Source organism: Myotis brandtii, unplaced genomic scaffold, assembly GCF_000412655.1.
Source record: "Myotis brandtii unplaced genomic scaffold, ASM41265v1 scaffold570, whole genome shotgun sequence".
In the NCBI taxonomy this organism is placed as follows: domain Eukaryota; kingdom Metazoa; phylum Chordata; class Mammalia; order Chiroptera; family Vespertilionidae; genus Myotis; species Myotis brandtii.
In genome coordinates, this window is record NW_005370134.1 from 417,622 (window position 1) to 435,261 (window position 17,640).

General features: G+C 37.0%; 1 pseudogene; it reads right to left on the reverse strand.

The window, feature by feature from the left end:
• Positions 1-3,765: 3,765 nt before the first annotated feature.
• Positions 3,766-17,640, reverse strand: part of LOC102250669 — a 37,803-nt pseudogene continuing 23,928 nt past the window's right edge.

Below are 17,640 nucleotides of genomic sequence, written 5' to 3' on the forward strand. Positions count from 1 at the left end.
CCGCTCCTGTGCCCACCACAGCCTCACGGCCCACAGTTCCTTTTAAGATGCATTGAATTCATGCACTGGACCCCTAGTGTATTATAATTTCTAAAGTGCCATTTGCATGGAATTATTCAATCTGGCTTCTTTTGTTCAGCCTTAATTAAAAAAAAAAATAATCCATTATTTGCACCTATCAGTAGTTTGTTCATTTTGTTGCTGGGTGCATTGAATATACATACCACCATTTGTTTAAACATTAAACTAATGTTGGGCATTTTGGTTGCTTTTAGTTTGAGAATATTATGAATAAAACTGAAAAAATTATTGTGCAAGTTTCTTTGTGGGCATGTGTTTGCATTTCCTTGGAGTAAATATTTAGGTGTGGGTTTACTCAGTTGTATAGTAAGCATAAGATTAATTTGATGCAAGGTACATAATTATATTCTCAGCACTAAGTATGAGAGTTCTAGTTGCTCCAAATCCTAATCAAAACTTGTCATGGTCAATCTTTTTATTTTTTTAATCCTCACCTGAGGATATGTTTTTATTGATTTTAGAGAGAGAGGAAGGGAGAGAGGGAAAGAAACATCAGTTGGTTGCCTCCTGTATGCATCCAAACCAGGGATCAAAACTACAACCTAAGTGTGTGCCCTGACTGGGAATCAAACCCACAACCTTGCACCAAACAACTGAGCCACTTGGCCAGGGCTCATGGTCAAGCCTTTTAATTGCATTAATTACAATTAATGGGTTTTGGGGCATGTATTTATATTTTCTTAATTATGTTAATTTCTTAATGAAAAATTTACATTTATCTTAATGAGAGTGAATATATTTTCGTGTGTTTATTGGCCATCTGCAGATTTTGTTATGTAGAGCATCTGCACAAATATTTTTTTCCAATTTTGTCATTTGTTTTTCTATTATTATTTGTAAGAATTATTTCTATATCAGTATATAATTATTTAATCAGATAAATATTATCTTCATCTTTGTTCCCTCCTACCACCCCCTCAATATCTTTTAAAGAACAGACATTTTTAATTTGATTAACTCTAGTGTGTCATATTTTTAAGTTAGTCATTTGATTCTTAAGATTTTGGTTTTCCTAGATACTTTGAGTTTTCATGTAAACTTTAGAATAGGTGTGTTTATTTCTACAAACAGCCTCTTGGAATTTAGCGTTCATATTATTTTTAATAGCAATTTTAAAGTATTTGTCTGCAAATTTTATCATCTCTTTCATTTATTGATTTATTGCCCAATTATCTGCATGTCTATTCAACTTTACTGTAGGTTGTACATGGTACATGTTACTTTTTGAGTATCTAGTGTTTTCTTTTAAAATCATTCTTTAAAGAGTGTTCAGTTTTGTTCTGACAAGTAGTTAATGTAAATATGGTTTAGTTTGATCCTTTCAAGACTTGTTTCTAAGTTATCTTAGTGTGGGCATAGAGTAAACTTTGTTCTGGGAATAGTTTAGCCCTACTCTCATTGCAGGGCCTTTCTGGAGTCTCTATTGATTTTCACAGATGTTCAATGAGGTCATTTTACTCTTTTATTCCCAACATGTACCCAAAATTGTTTTATTGAGACTGGAGCAATTTATAATAAAGTACATATTATAGCACATTGGAAAGACTCAAGTTTTACAAATTTCACATTCACAAATAGGATCCACTTTTTGCTCTGAGGCATGTAGGGAACATAGGGAGGGGGGCAGACAAGGTACAGTCAGGAGACACAGACCTAATGGGCCAACAGTTAGTCCTTCCTCAGAAAAGGGCTTCTCTGTGACTTGACCATATTTCTAGATGTTCTGGGAGACAGAGAGGCAAAGTTCAGGGACATGGTGAACCTGCTGCCTGTTCTCTCTCTGGTTCATAGAATTTCTATGGCAACATTAAGCTACTGCTCAATACTACAGAGACAACAGGCACAGACATGGGAGCCATTTGACTAGAAAAATCCATCTGGGGATCCCTATGGACTCAGAGAGCTCTCTCTGCTCCATGAAAGTCAGTTTTTTACCCACTGTTCAAAATATGATTTTTTAAAAACATTTCATCCTGAAAAGTTTCAAACTTCCATATAAATAGAATAGTATAACAAAGTCCCATGGTTCATTATAGGGAAGCAAGTGATATGACCAAGTTCAGTTTCCATTAACAGCCACCTGAGCTAAGTGAACCTTCTCCCCAAACTTGAGTTTTCCACTCAGTTCCATAACCATGCTTTGCTTTCTGGATCTACCTGGTGCTAGAAAGAAAGTTAAAACCAGTGAGAGTGACAACTGTGTTGGACGGTGAATTCAACTCTATTCTGTGTGACGCATCTCTTAGATAGAAGGTGATGAAAATGCTCAGTCTCTGGAATGAGGTTTCTCAGGCAAGTTGAGTCCTTACGGACCATCACCATGGCACAGGTTTCTGTAAGTGATGCGTACACTGTGAGGGTGATGCAGACAATGAAGAAAATAAAGAAGCATTATTTAGGCAACACAGAGAAATGACCTGTCTAGACAGGTTGGGGGGGAGGGGTAAGGTGTTTAACAATGATTTCCAACATGTTGGAAAGCCTGCTCCCTCATCTCCTGTGAAAGCAGAGCAGTGCTTTCCGCCTCTCATTCTGTGTGATTGAAGGAGAGAAGGAATTATGGCTCTTGGATGAGCTTTGTTCTTGGCTCATCACAATAGCCACCATCTGAAAAGAGGTACTGCAGCCAGGCCCCCTCACCACTGACTACAAGAGGAAGGCAGTCTGTCTGCTCCGTGACAGTCTACTCCTTGTGTTCCTCTCCCACCTCTTTTTCCAACTCTTCTGTTAGTGGTGGACACTAATAGTGGAGGACACTATTCCCGGGAGAGACGCTCAAGAGTTCTCTGCTCCGCCCATTTCTTGCTTATCTCTACATGGGAAAGTGCAGTTTATAATGAAATGAAATGCACACAGGCACAAAATAAAAAGTTGCAAATAAATACACAGCTAACAACTTATCACATGGTGTGAGAAGCGGGTGATTTTTACTTTCTTCTTTGTGCTTTTCTGAATTTTCCAAAATTTTAATAATAAATTTTGTTGTTGTTTTAAGATATTGCATTGGTCCTTTCTTGTCAAATATTGGGCCAGGCCACCACGGAATTGTGATTCATCCTGGTCCCATGACTTCAGAAAGCAAGGCATGAAAACCTCCGTGCCAACTGGTTCGCTAACCTTGCACTGTTCAATGAGCTTCTTCAAGCTCAGCTCTGTGCGTCTGGGTCAGCCACACCCAATGACTCAGGTGTCCTTAAGGATGCTCAGTGGCAGGGAGGGTGGTAAGGCAGCTGCCTGACAGTTGGAGGCAGTTGACTGACTCAGCCTCCATCTGGGCTGAAGTTATCTTGTTCTCTGGCTCAGGAACCAGGGTGATATGCCTCACAGCATTTCTTAGACAGAAATTCACAAACATGTGTCTAGTTGATAGGTGCCTTTTAGTCTTCACGTCAAATGTGACTAGGAAGCTAAACAGTTTCCTAGGAACCTGCCTCACAGCATTTCTTAGACAGAAATTCACAAGTGTCTAGTTGATAGGTGCCTTTTAGTCTTCACATCAAATGTGACTAGGAAGCTAAACAGTTTCCTAGGAACTCAAGAGTCCTACAGCTTCTGCAGGAACTTGTTTCCAGCATGGTGAAGGTCATGTATGAGAAGACAGGCTCTTTTCCAGGCTCTGTACTCAGGCCCTTTCCCAATCTCAGCTGTAGACAGAGCCCTCCCCTCACCTCTTCCCACCCTCCTCTAACTCATCACCATGATGTGCTCCACAGACAATAGGTCTGTCTTCCCAGACTGGGGTGGGGGGAGGGCAGGAAGTTGTAGGCTACTGGAGCCTTCCGACTTGACTTACTCTGTCCAAGCCATCCTGAAGGAAGGGACTGGGGAGGGTGGCCTCTCCTCCCGAGGCTTGGGTAGCCTCTGGCACATGCTTAGTAATACCTTCAATTCCAACCTGAAGTTCTCGTTAAGCCAGCAGTAGATGAAAGGGTTGTAGCAGGTTCTGCTCATGGCAAACCAATGGAAGGCTAAGTAGAGGACATGGTTGGTATGGATGACCTTGCTGGACAGGAGGAGGAGGTAGCAGTTGAGGGAGAACCAGAGTAGAGGGCAAATAGGACCACCACCAGCATCAGTATCTTGATGGCCTTCTTCTTCTTGCCCTGCAAGGTCAGGTACTGCTCTGTGGTCACGTCGCTGATTGTGTTGCCCGATTGTGTTGTCCAATCACAGCTTCTTGGCCACACGGGCAAAGCCTACAGAGATGATGAGGGGGTTAGGGTGTAAAGCAGGATGAAGGTGGCCATGTCCAGATATTTCCAGAAGAGGTCAGCTGGCTCAGGAAAGTCCCGCAGGCATAGAGAGTGAACCATGTCCTCACTGTACTTGAAGGTAAATAATTTCTGGCAGGTAGCATGTGGGAGTGAAAAGAAGATGACCAGGGTCCAGAGTCTTCGATGTGTATGACACCTTTTGTGATGGAGATCTGGGCTTTCAATGGATGCATAATGACCTGGTGGCGGTTCAAGACAATGGCTGTCACCATCAGGACAGAGATGGGCAGGGAGCAGTACTGGGTGAAGCGGTTGACGTGGCACATGCTTTTCCTGAACACCCATGGGTTGTTCACAATGCGGACCAAAGTGAAGGGGTTCTTAGAAGCGTGATCATTAGGTCGGCGATGGCCAGGTTGACGATGAGGAGGCTGGTGGCCGGGTGCATTTGCTGGTTCTTGAAGATGACATGACAGATCAGGAAATTGCCAAAGAGCGAGAAGACGATGATGAAGGAGTAAGCCACCGTGGGGTTCTGGGACCTGCCCCTTAGCGCCGCCGGCCCACAAAGTTTTGCCAGTCGCAGAAGGTGTGGATGTTCCAAAAGAAGCGCAAGGTGTTGGGGGCGGCCAGGGTCACAGCAGGGCCTGGCCCAACCTGTCCTCCAGGCCCTCGGGGCCCTCCGTGGCTCCAGCCAAGGGGAGGAGAAGGAGCAACACCCCGTGAGGGACCATTTTGCAGGGGCCTCCACCCCGCACTGGACCACGCTGATGTCCCTGATGGGCTTCTGATGGGCAGGTGCGAGAAGGGACCCCTGGGGCTCTCCGCACCTGGCGGGCACCTGCTCGTCCTGGCCTCCCTCTATCCGCCCATTTTACTCTTGTTACATAGCTTATGTATGTAGCAGAATATGCCACCCCAAAACATGCCTCTTTGGCATAAGGATTATTTTGAGGAGTTGCAGACGCAGGAGAAGCTCTGAAAACAGAGAAGTTACCTTTTTTAAGGGAGATCTACATTAGAAAGGGGGCCTGTACCAGGAGAGGTGAAGTTTATGCCTGAAGGGCAGGGCAACCTTTGCTTACCAAATGTTTCATCTTCTTATCTTCCTATGAATTTAATTGTCTTCCCCCCTTTGAAACCACAAATCCATATATCTTTCCTTAGCTGAAGATGTTACATAAGCCTCAACCATCTGGCCACCTTATGAGTCTCCTATCTTTGTGGGGCTCCCATTTGAACATGCATACATAATTAAAATTATTTTTTCTCATTAACCCATCTTTTATTACACGGTGTTCTCATCCAAAAACTTAAAAGGATAGAAAGAAAATTATTTTCCCTTCCCTACACTTAGTTTATAGTCAAAGACTTAAGGGAAACCTTATTCAAATTTCTGGAATTTTTCTCTAGTTCCTTTTCTCTAGTCCAGTGATGGCGAACCTATGACACCACCTCTGACAACGCGAACTTATTTTTTTGGTTGATTTTCCTTTGTTAAATGGAATTTAAATATATAAAATAAATATCAAAATATAAATCTTTGTTTTACTATGGTTGCAAGTATCAAAAAATTTCTATATGTGACACGGCACCAGAGTTAAGTTAGGGTTTTTCAAAATGCTGACACGCCGAGCTCAAAAGGTTCGCCATCACTGCCTAGTCTGTCTTGCAAATTCTATCTTCCTCAATGTCTCTGAATTCTGATATGTGTTAGTCAGATGCTCCTGTTCTGTTGCCTTCTTATCTGTCTGTAAGCGGGGCTGGCAATGTACCTCCAGACAAGCAAACAAGTAGCTCAGGCAGTTGTTGGCTTCCCCTGGTTTGCTTTTCTTTTCACTGTGATCTCTCACAGACAACTACCATTACCCACTAAGGGTCTTTGTAGGTAGAGCTTCATGAGACCAAGCAAAGAACAAGCTTCTGAGGAAATAATAGCAGCTGGAAGAACAAGTACAAGGGAAGCACATAGAGTTGTGGCAATTAGAGTTGTGACTTCCTTGAACACCTGGAACATTTAACAGACTCAAGAAAGGCCTGAAGAGCAGAGACAAACTATTTCCAGGTAAATATTATGTCCACACTAAGGAAACTTAGACACAAGACCTGTAAAAGCTGAAAGCTGGAAGCAAAAGAGTATAAGCCTTATGGTAAAATCAGAATAAATGCTTTGTGTTCTGTGTCTGGGGTTTACTACCCATGGAATAATCAACTCAAACGATTCAAAATGTATTTCTAATCTTGAAAATCTTTTTGAAAAATCATATCTTTTGACAATTTGTAGATAAAACATTTCTTCTCTCCCTCCTCCATTTTGAGAATGTTTTCTTGTCATTCTCTTCCCAGTAAGTTAATTTTCTTTTGTTAGATTTGGTTTTTCTGTTAAAATATTCTTCACATTAATTTTAATTTCTGAAGTGATGCCTGTTTTATTTTGTTTTTCAGTCTTGATATTCATTTGATTTTAAGCTTAATTTTTAACTCTGAGGTATTAAAAACATATTTATAACATTTACATATTTTTGCCCTTTGAATATTTATAGAACTCTACCTTATTTTATTTACTTACTTTTTAAAATATATTTGTATTGATTTTAGAGAGAGGAAGGGAAAGGGATAGAGATATAGAAACATTGATGAGAAACATCAATTGGCTGCCTTCTGCATCCCTCTTACTGGGAATCAAACCCTCAACCCAGGAATGTGTACTGACCAGGAATTGAACCATGACCTTCTGGTTCATGAGAATAATATTCAACCACTGAGCGACACCAGCCAAGCAGAAGTCTACCTTATTTTAGTTTTGTTTCTCTTTGGTAATTTTTAAAAATTTATTTACATGATTGGTTGAATTACTAATAACTACCTTAATAGTTTTAGAAATCATCCATTTCAAGTTCCTATCCCTAATTTATTTATTTTTAGCTAATATGCTCCTAAATACTTATAGTTTCATGTTAATTACCTCTCCTTTTTCCCCATATTATTCTTATGCATGTTGAATAAATTCAATATTTTTTCAATAAGTCTAACAGAGCACACAAAGAATGAAAGATTTAGGGAAAATAATATCTGAGATAATTTTAAATTCTTTATTCATTACTTAGAAGATTTAATTACCCAAATCCTCACTTCACCCTACAAAGGAGAACTATAAAATAGTAACTCATTAAAAATATTTCTGAGATAAAGCCCTAGCCAGTTTGGGTCAGTGGTTGGAGTATCAGCCCTCAGAGTGAAGGGTCCGATTCAATTCTGGTCAAGGGCATATACTTTAGTTGCAGACTCAGTCCCCAGCCCTGGTCAGGGTGCATGTGGGAGACAACCAATCAATGTGTCTCTCTCACATCAATGTTTCTCTCTCTCTCTCTCTCCCTCTCCCTTCCACTCTCTCTAAAAATCAATAGGAAAAAATATATCCTCAGGTGAGGATTAACAACAAAACAAAACAAAAAAATTTTGAAATACAGAAAAGTACATAAATTAGGCTTTCTCTACACATTTATGCAGCTCCCCAAATGTGAACAGGACATTTATTTCCTTCAAGAGTAACCAGACATTTCAGGAAACAAAGCATTTGCAAAACAACCCAGTGCTAACCTAATGTTTTCTTTTCCGCAGCATTCAGGAGCAGTTTTGAGCACCAGAAAACAAACAAGAGGCCTCTTGGAATGTAGTTCAGCTCAAAAGAGTTTACTGATTGGAGGATGGGACAAGACCCATCCTTCTGCAAATCCAGCATTACAGTGGTGCTTCAGCATCTCATCACCAATCCTGAAGAATTCGCCTGCCTCTCACAGTTAATCCAGGTCACCATGATGGTGTCATCTATTTTATGATGCCCTCTGATCTACCCAGGGTTGAATTTCTGGAAATAGTTGAAAGTGGAACAGCTCTTTCCTTTATACCACTGAAGAGCCTCCAGATTTAAGAAGAGCTATTACCAGTAATCTCCTTGTTAACTCAAAGATCCAGCACCTTGTCTAGAGCCCAAGAATGATTTCAGGGAAACTATAAGTCATATTTCTGGTCAACTCCAGCCTGAAGTGAGAGGTCTGAGGAAAGAACAGTATGTATATAAATGGAATTTAAATCTTGCAGGACATCAAAATTGAAATTTTCAAATTAATTGTTGTACTACCTAACTGTTCAAGTTAGCACACAATCATGTTATCTTTTCTAAATAAAGCCACTCACAAAAAAGAAAGAATAGCCCTGGCTGGAGTGATACAGTGGTTGGAGCGTCTGCCTGCACACTAAAGAGTTGCAGGTTCAATTCTCAGTCAAGGGAATGTATCTGCTTTGCAGGTTGGATCCCCAGCCCTGGTCGCGGGGCATGAGGGTGGCAAACAAAAGATCTATCTCTCTCACATTGATCTTTCTCTCTCCTCCTCCCCCGCCCCCCACTCTCTCTAAAAATCAATGGGAAAAATATCCTGGGGTGAGTATTAAGAACAACAACAAAAAGTAATCAGGGTTTGATATATAAAGATATTTGGAATTCTTCAAAATGACATGTTCTATTGGTTTCCCCTATGGGATGTATTGGCAGAAAAATGAAAGAGAGCTCAGGTGTCTCTTTCTCTCCTATAATGACACTGATTCTATTGAATTACGGTTCCACCCTATGACCTCACTTAACTTTATTTATCCTCTTTAAGGCCCTACATCTAAATACAATCACCTTGGGTTTTAGGATTGTACATATGAGCTTTGGTGGGGGGGGGATACAATTTAGTCCATAGCAACCACTGTTACAGACATTCACATAAATGAAATTCAGAACCAGAGTATGAAGTGAAAAAAAAAAGTGCAGAAATCATAAAACATTTATAAAGTTAAAAAACACATACCATACAAAACACTACTAATTTTGGGGATATAAAATGTATATTAAAACTATAAGAAAAGCAGGAAAGTTATAAAAATCCATAGTTGGCTAATTTGTTCACTATTGCTATAGTGAGAGAGGGAGGCAGAACACACAGCAGATGCACAATGTGGCTGATGTTCCATTGCTTAACTTGGCTAGTGGACATAGGATGATTTACTTTATTATTCCTATTAACTTCCATTTTAAATTCTATACTTCTCATCCTAATTTTACTTATGAGATATATTCTTAACTCAGATATGTTAAAATTGGAAACAAGTATCATATTATTAATAAAATATAACATATCCCTTTATACCGACATATTTTACTATTCAAATTGTGAATCAATTTTCTAACAAATTATTTGCATATCATTAACATGTATTTTCTATGAATTTATTCTAAATAAAAGTAAGTTATATATCATCCTATTAGTTAAAACTAGAGGCCCTGTGCACAGTAGGGTCCCTAGGCCTGGCCGGCAATCAGGGCTGATCTGTGGGGCAACTGGCAGGGCAATCAGGGGGGGCACCCGCTGGCATCTGCCTTGGCTGGCCTGGTGCCACCCTCTTGCTGGCCCTGCCCCCCACCGCCGCTGCTGGTTGGGGCCTGCAGGCTGGGGGCAGCTCCTGCGTTGAGCATCTGACCCCTGGTGGTCAGTGCACATCATAGTGACTGGTCGTTCCACTGGTCATTCCACAGTTCAGTTGATTTGCATATTAGGTTTTTATTATATAGGATAATAGTGGATTTTTCTTCAAAGCACAATTTTGATTTTCTATTATACTTCAACTTGAGCACAATGAAAAAAATATCTAAGTATAATTTCACACTTACTATTCTATTTTCAATGTTCCTTATACTGTACTTTTTTGCACCCAAACATTTTAATATGTCTTAGATATCTACAATGATATGTGAATTTTCTTTTTTCTACTTTTTTACAATTTATTTTTTATTGAATTTATTGGGGTGACATTGGTTAATAAAATTATACCGGTTTCAGGTACACAATTCTATAATATATCATTTGTATATTGTATTGTGTGTTTACCACCCCAAGTCAAGTCTCCTTCCAACACCTTTTATCCCCTCATTTATCTTCTTCTAACTCCCCAAACCTTCCTCTACTTTCTAGCAATCACCATATTGTCATCTGTGTCCACGAGTCTTACATTTTTTTCTATTTACTTTTAATTGGAGATTTGATTGTTTCCATTCCTGTTGGTCACCCCCACCTCCCTACTCATCCTCTAAATTCCATGAGGAAGTAGAGCGATAGCCTTGCAGTTTTTGTAATTGGAAATCGTATCACTTGTCTGTGTCAGGCTCTCTGATTGATTGCAAAAAGCATTATGCTTATTTTGGTAATTAACTTCAATTCCTTTGCAGTCAGTTAAAAACATAATTCATAGCAATCTACTAAAATGTAAAAAATTTAAATGTCTTTCTCTATCCCAAACTCTGCTAAAATAATTTCTGTCAAAAAGGTTGTCAAATTTCCATGTAAACATATCATTATCTAGCATTCATGCATTATGGATTTTTTCTTCTTTTTTAGTTTTACATATCATGCATTTCATTATTCATTATTCAACTAGAGAACATGCCACTCTACATGTTTCGTATAGTATGCCCATGTGAGAACGTAGTTGAATTAATAGTGCAATGCCAGAGCCAGGCATATGTGGTTAGGTATTTTACAATTAATTTAATATAACAATGCTAATTTAAGTCTGAATTAATATTCCTTTTCAAACATGCTGAAAGTACGCTAATTACCATGTTTCTCTTTTATTAGTGTAGATAATAGTGGATTTTTCTTCAAAGCACAATTTTGATTTTCTATTATACTTCAACTTGAGCACAATGAAAAAAATATCTAAGTATAATTTCATACTTACTATTCTATTTTCTGTGTTCCTTATACTGTACTTTTTTGCACCCAAACATTTTAATATGTCTTAGATATCTACAATGATATGTGAATTTTCTTTTTTCTACTTTTTTACAATTTATTTTTTATTGAATTTATTGGGGTGACATTGGTTAATAAAATTATACCGGTTTCAGGTACACAATTCTATAATATATCATTTGTATATTGTATTGTGTGTTTACCACCCCAAGTCAAGTCTCCTTCCAACACATTTTATCCCCCATTTATCTTCTTCTAACTCCCCAAACCTTCCTCTACTTTCTAGCAATCACCATATTGTCATCTGTGTCCACGAGTCTTACATTTTTTTCTATTTACTTTTAATTGGAGATTTGATTGTTTCCATTCCTGTTGGTCACCCCCACCTCCCTACTCATCCTCTAAATTCCATGAGGAAGTAGAGCGATAGCCTTGCAGTTTTTGTAATTGGAAATCGTATCACTTGTCTGTGTCAGGCTCTCTGATTGATTGCAAAAAGCATTATGCTTATTTTGGTAATTAACTTCAATTCCTTTGCAGTCAGTTAAAAACATAATTCATAGCAATCTACTAAAATGTAAAAAATTTAAATGTCTTTCTCTATCCCAAACTCTGCTAAAATAATTTCTGTCAAAAAGGTTGTCAAATTTCCATGTAAACATATCATTATCTAGCATTCATGCATTATGGATTTTTTCTTCTTTTTTAGTTTTACATATCATGCATTTCATTATTCATTATTCAACTAGAGAACATGCCACTCTACATGTTTCGTATAGTATGCCCATGTGAGAACGTAGTTGAATTAATAGTGCAATGCCAGAGCCAGGCATATGTGGTTAGGTATTTTACAATTAATTTAATATAACAATGCTAATTTAAGTCTGAATTAATATTCCTTTTCAAACATGCTGAAAAAGTAATTACAGTGTACACAGCACAAATAATAGGAATGGCTTTTCCAATTTATTACTCTATAAAAGAATTAGTGTGATGACCAATTAAAAGATGCTTTTAAAAACAGTTATTATATTGTTTATCATGCAGAACTAACTGAAGGAAGGTTAAAGGTGTTACTAAAATCATTAATTTAATTCCTTCTATAAGTGACATCAAATTATTATAAAGTATAATATATGGTCAGGAAGAGCACTTAAATGAAACCTTGGAATAATTAAGGGAGTTATCATGGCAATATACTACTGATAAAATGAGAAGTCTAATAGCACATTTTCTTTTTCTTATTTTCAAAGTAATGTGATAAATTTGATAAAATTGGCTCTCTATAATATATGTATTCTATTGACAGTAGTAGCATTTCTTTTTGTTTATTTTGTTGTTAAAGATGGCTGCTTTTATCCCAAATGCATGAAGTAGAAAATGTTGATCAGCTCTAACATTGACACTGACTGCTTCTTGTTGTTTTCCCACACAAAGTGGAGTTAAGGCAACATAGGCAAGGGCAGGAGATTGAAAATCAGAATGGGTAAAGAAAAACACCCTGTTTCTGCTTTTTCAAAAATTATGCTTCAACCAAAATTACAATCTTTTGTTAGTGTCCCGGAAAACAAAGCATCTGTCCTTAAATATTTCTGTTAGTGTTCCTCAACACCCACCTTTTTTTTTTTTTTGAGATATTGTTTGGTATTCTGTAGGGGAAATGTTAATTTTTCTTTTATTGTTTTATATTCTAAACAAATGCAATTCAATCTCTAACAGAAAAACTCCTGAGCTTTTTAAATAGGTGTAAATAATCTTTATGAATTTCTAAGAATGGAAAATAAAATTTATTATTTCCCCAAAACAATTTTGATAAAAGAATAAACACCTTTAAACATTATATATTATAAAAAACCTATACGATTTAGTTAATTTGTATGAAATAAAATGCTGGTTCTTAAATACCTAAGAATTTCCACCTTTATACGGGCTCTACTGCATAGTATTTATCTCAGAAAGTCATTTAGAAAAATCTTCAGTTACTAAAACAGCAACTGAAGTATAAGAATCCCATGGATTTATTGATAAACCATGTATTTGAATCATATTTTTATCTCTTCACTCTTGAAAACCAGAGATTTTGCAATTATTGAATATAAGAATTTCCAAGTACTTTATTATTAATTTTTCATGTAATCCACAAATCTATAGGCTCAGGAAAACAAGATGAATACTGAACTGGCACTTATTAACCAACTAAGAAGTGTTAAATCATGGGTGATTGTGATCAGTGATTGCTTAAGCAATATCAGAATTAATAATGGGTAAAGGGCCACTTCATATTTAATGTATAGTTGATGAATATTGTAAAATAGATATATCACTCTGACTCCATGGAAAAACTTGTTAAGAATATTCTAATCTAGATGAGAGTGATGTATATCACAAGATTCTACAAAGGAGAGGAAGAAAGGATATCCTATTGAAACTCCAAAGAGATGCATCGAAGTTTACCCATTCCTTTCCCTTTATACTAACCTTTACTGTTACAAAATATGCGTTGCTTTAGCAATCCTGGACTAAAATGGAGTTATAATAGCTGTTTTAATTTAGATCCTATTTAAGCTTTAAAGACTGGCCTCCAGTTGCTAATTTATAGCATGTCATCAAAAACAACTAATATTCTATAAACCAAATTCTTGTAAGTCATTACCATTTTAAACAATTGACTCTAGGGAGACCAACAGTAATTCAAATAAGAAGGGTCATTTTCAGCTCCCAATATCTAATATCTTAAAATATAATGTAAATGTTGGTTATTGAGATATCAGTAATAATTATTAAGAATTAATAATGTTATAATTGTTATTTCTTATTTGCTAATACAATAACTGAAGTAGTATCTTCTAAGTCTGTTTTGCAAACTTGAACAATAAAATATGTACTACTGTAATATTTTATTTTAACCCTGGTAAACTGTAAAAATGTGATATCATTTAAAATTTAGAGTCCGATGTCCCCTCTCCTGCATCCTTGGCTCTCCTTTATCTATTTCTATGCTATTACCACTTCAGTTATATCAAAGTATATGACTTCTCACAACACACTCCAGACTTTACCTATAACAGCTTATTTTTATTCATTTACAATTCACTTCAAAATCTATGAATCAGTCTCAATGCTAAATACCAAATTATATCATGTTATTTGGAGGAAAGTTACCATAGAAATTTAAGAAGTAGTGACAGCCCGGCTGGTGTAGCTCAATGGTTGGGCGTTGACCTATAAACCAAAAGGTCATGGTTTAATTCCCAGTCAGGGCACATGCCCAGGTTACAGGCTCGATCCTCAGTGTGGGGAGTGTAGGAGGCAGCAGATCAATGATGCTCTCTTATTATTGATGTTTCTATCTCTCTCTCCCTTCCTCTCTGAAATCAATAAAAATATATTTTAAAAAAAGAAGTAGTGACAAACATGCTTACTTTCTTTAAAAATGACTGTTGTTTAGAACAAATGCTATTTTGACATTGATTACAATTATTTTATATTTATCACTACCAATAATTTAATTGTGCCTTTAGATGTAATTAATAGTTTAAAATGTGAGCAACTATTAACAGTTTTAGTTATTATTGAATCAATAGGCAGTTATAAAGTAGCTATTATTCAAGAAATTATTCTAAACAATCTGTAAGATTTCAAATATATTCAATAAGTCTCTGCCCTAAGAATGTTCAGTTTATTTAAAGAATTTGCATGGTGGCATTCATTCTAATACATTTATTTCGCACTAATTTATCCCTGAATGAATTGTCCATAAAATTTTACTTCTAAAGGCATAACAACCTCAGTTAAGATTTCATCACTATAGAAAGTGTTCAATTGTTCTGTGAAAGATTGCTACTTATTTCTAATATTCAGACAGTGAAATAGGTAACTATTATTTGCCTGTTTTCTTTTTTTTCCTTGGGAGAATAAATAAGCATGACTGTGAAGCTTGAAATGAAAGATAATATTACATTCAAATGTCATCATTAACATCAGCCACCATTCTAAAAGATAAATTGTGCTTATCTCCAGGACAATGGCAAATAAAAAGAAAAATATTCTATTAAAAAAAATATATGAGTATGCCTTTTAGAAAATAAAATGTTTTTTTTTTTAAGTCAAGATAGCTGCACTCATTTGTGTGTGTTTGAAAGTTAAGTTACATTTTCTCTGCCTATGATGAAGAGCGTGAGGATTAGGAGGCATACATTTAAAAAAAGAAGTAACACTTTTGTGTATTTTTACTTACCCATAGTTAAACACTTGATAAAAATGATCATATTTACATTTTCAAATGCAACATATTCCTATCATATCATTCGAGAATCCTGGAATACCATCCAGTCATAAAATGGATACATTACCCTTTTAATAACGAAAAATACTTTGGCACCAGAACAACCACATTCAAAATAGATTGCCAAATATTAACAGTTTAAAATTTTCTAAAGTGCTATATATACATTTGAAAGTTTTAAAAATAGCTAGAAGGATGATGTTTGAGAGGTGGCTCAGTTTAAAAAATAGAACACAATCACTGTTTTAGTTTTAATGCACAGAGCGTGTCTCTCACCATTCTACCAACCCTGATCACCCAAGAAAAGCTAAAGTTAAGTTAATTTCCCTTAATTTTAATTAAAATAAATACACTAAACAATGGCTTATTTTAAGGTACAGTTAAATTTTCTCAGCTTTTAAATTCAAGTAAACTCATTAAGTAGTATTCATACTACATGTCTTTGTTTATGACTTGATTATTATTCCTTTTGACAGATTATTTATAATTGTCATTCAAGTGAATTCATCATCAGAAATTTGTTTATTTTCACATCTTCACAGTATTTTATGGCATAAATATACAGCAAATACTTTATTCACTTGACTGTTCATGTGAATAAAGTGTTCACCAGTGCTGCTTTCAATCATGCTGCTATTAAACAAGCTTGCTCAGATGCATTGTGGAAAAGTTTCTCTGACATACACACTGAAGTTGAAATTCTGTTATATGTATACTTAACTTTCTTTAGTAATAGCACCAATGAACTCAACTGCTCAGAAGTAGGTGTTAAAATCAGAAGAGTGTTGTGTCAGCCACACCTGGGGAACTGGCTTTCCTGGCAAGTATGGTGGCAGAGGAATTCACATATTCTGAAGCAATGGTGCCATTTCTTATGTTCTGTCTCCAGTATCATACCCGCTGGCAGGCAGGCAGCACCAAAACTGGTTTCTCCTGGAAAACCTCATAGAATATGGCAGTCTTTCTGTAGGCTTTATTGTCACTGACTATTTAGAATTCAAGTCACATTCCTATTGTATATATAACGAGGGACAAAATCACTGTGTCACAGGATTTATGCACTTACAATTTTAGTAGCTACATCTAAAGTATTTTTTCCAAAGCTTTATACTAATTTACATTCTTAGCAAAAGTTTACTCCTAGCAACTGTTCCATAACTTGGTAACACTGGGAATTTTCAGATGTTTTAATTTTTGCCAGTCAGAAATGGTAAATGCATGTGAAATGGTACCTTATTTGGTGTCATTTTGCATTTCCTGATTACTAATGATATTTACCCTATGAAATGCTTATTCTTGTCTTGTGCCCATTTTTCTCTTGAGTTGTCTTATTATTATTTGTATGAATTATTTGTGTACTCCATATGTTGCCAGTGGGAGAGGTCTTCATCCCCACCTGGGAATGAAATTCTTGCGATATCCTGAGAAAATAATTTTCTGACACTCACACAGGAGAATGAGTGATTTCTATTCCTGGGGAGTTACATCCCTGTCTTTCCAAGGTCCCATTTCCCCTTGTCCCATTAAGGAAAAAGTGTAGCTGTGACTTCAATAGGTCTAGAATCAGAGCCAGTGTCCAGAGTTTCCATTCCATATTGGAGCAGTGTCCAATCCAGCGTCCAGCTAGTGTAAGTTGTGTTCTCTACTGCAGCCCATCAGTCCATTGCATGCGGGGTCCACAGGCCACATGGTGATGGAGGAAACATGGGTGAATGAGAGAGCCCCACCAGCCAAGAGTAAGAAGAGAGAGTTAATTTGTTTAGGAGATTATGTATTCCCAAATTTTCACAGGTTTTCACATTTATTCTGGCCAACCATCTCTGTCCCCAGGTTTGACTGACAGGAAAGAACCCTCCCTATGTCACCCCAGTGTCACTGGGCATGTGTCTATCTCCTCTTTGTTAGACCCCTTCCCCAGGGATCTTCAGGGGGTGGATCAGTGGTTCCCTGGGAGTGTGAAATTGCAGCTTCCTGGTGAAGATGCCCAAATGGCCATGCTTATAATGTTTGGCCTCCCTTTTGTTACTTTCCTATCATCTACACTAATAAAAGAGAAACATGGTAATTAGCGTACGACCGCTACCTTTCCCATTGGCTAATCAGCATATCCTTATGCAAATTAACTGTCAGCCTGGGCAAGTCTATTGCTCCAGTGACTGCAGACTCCAACGTTCCCCGCCTGACTTGCCGGCCTCTGAGCTACAACTCTAAGAAACTATGTTGCAAATATAGAAGCTAAACAAAACTCCAGAAACCAGCTTTCAGC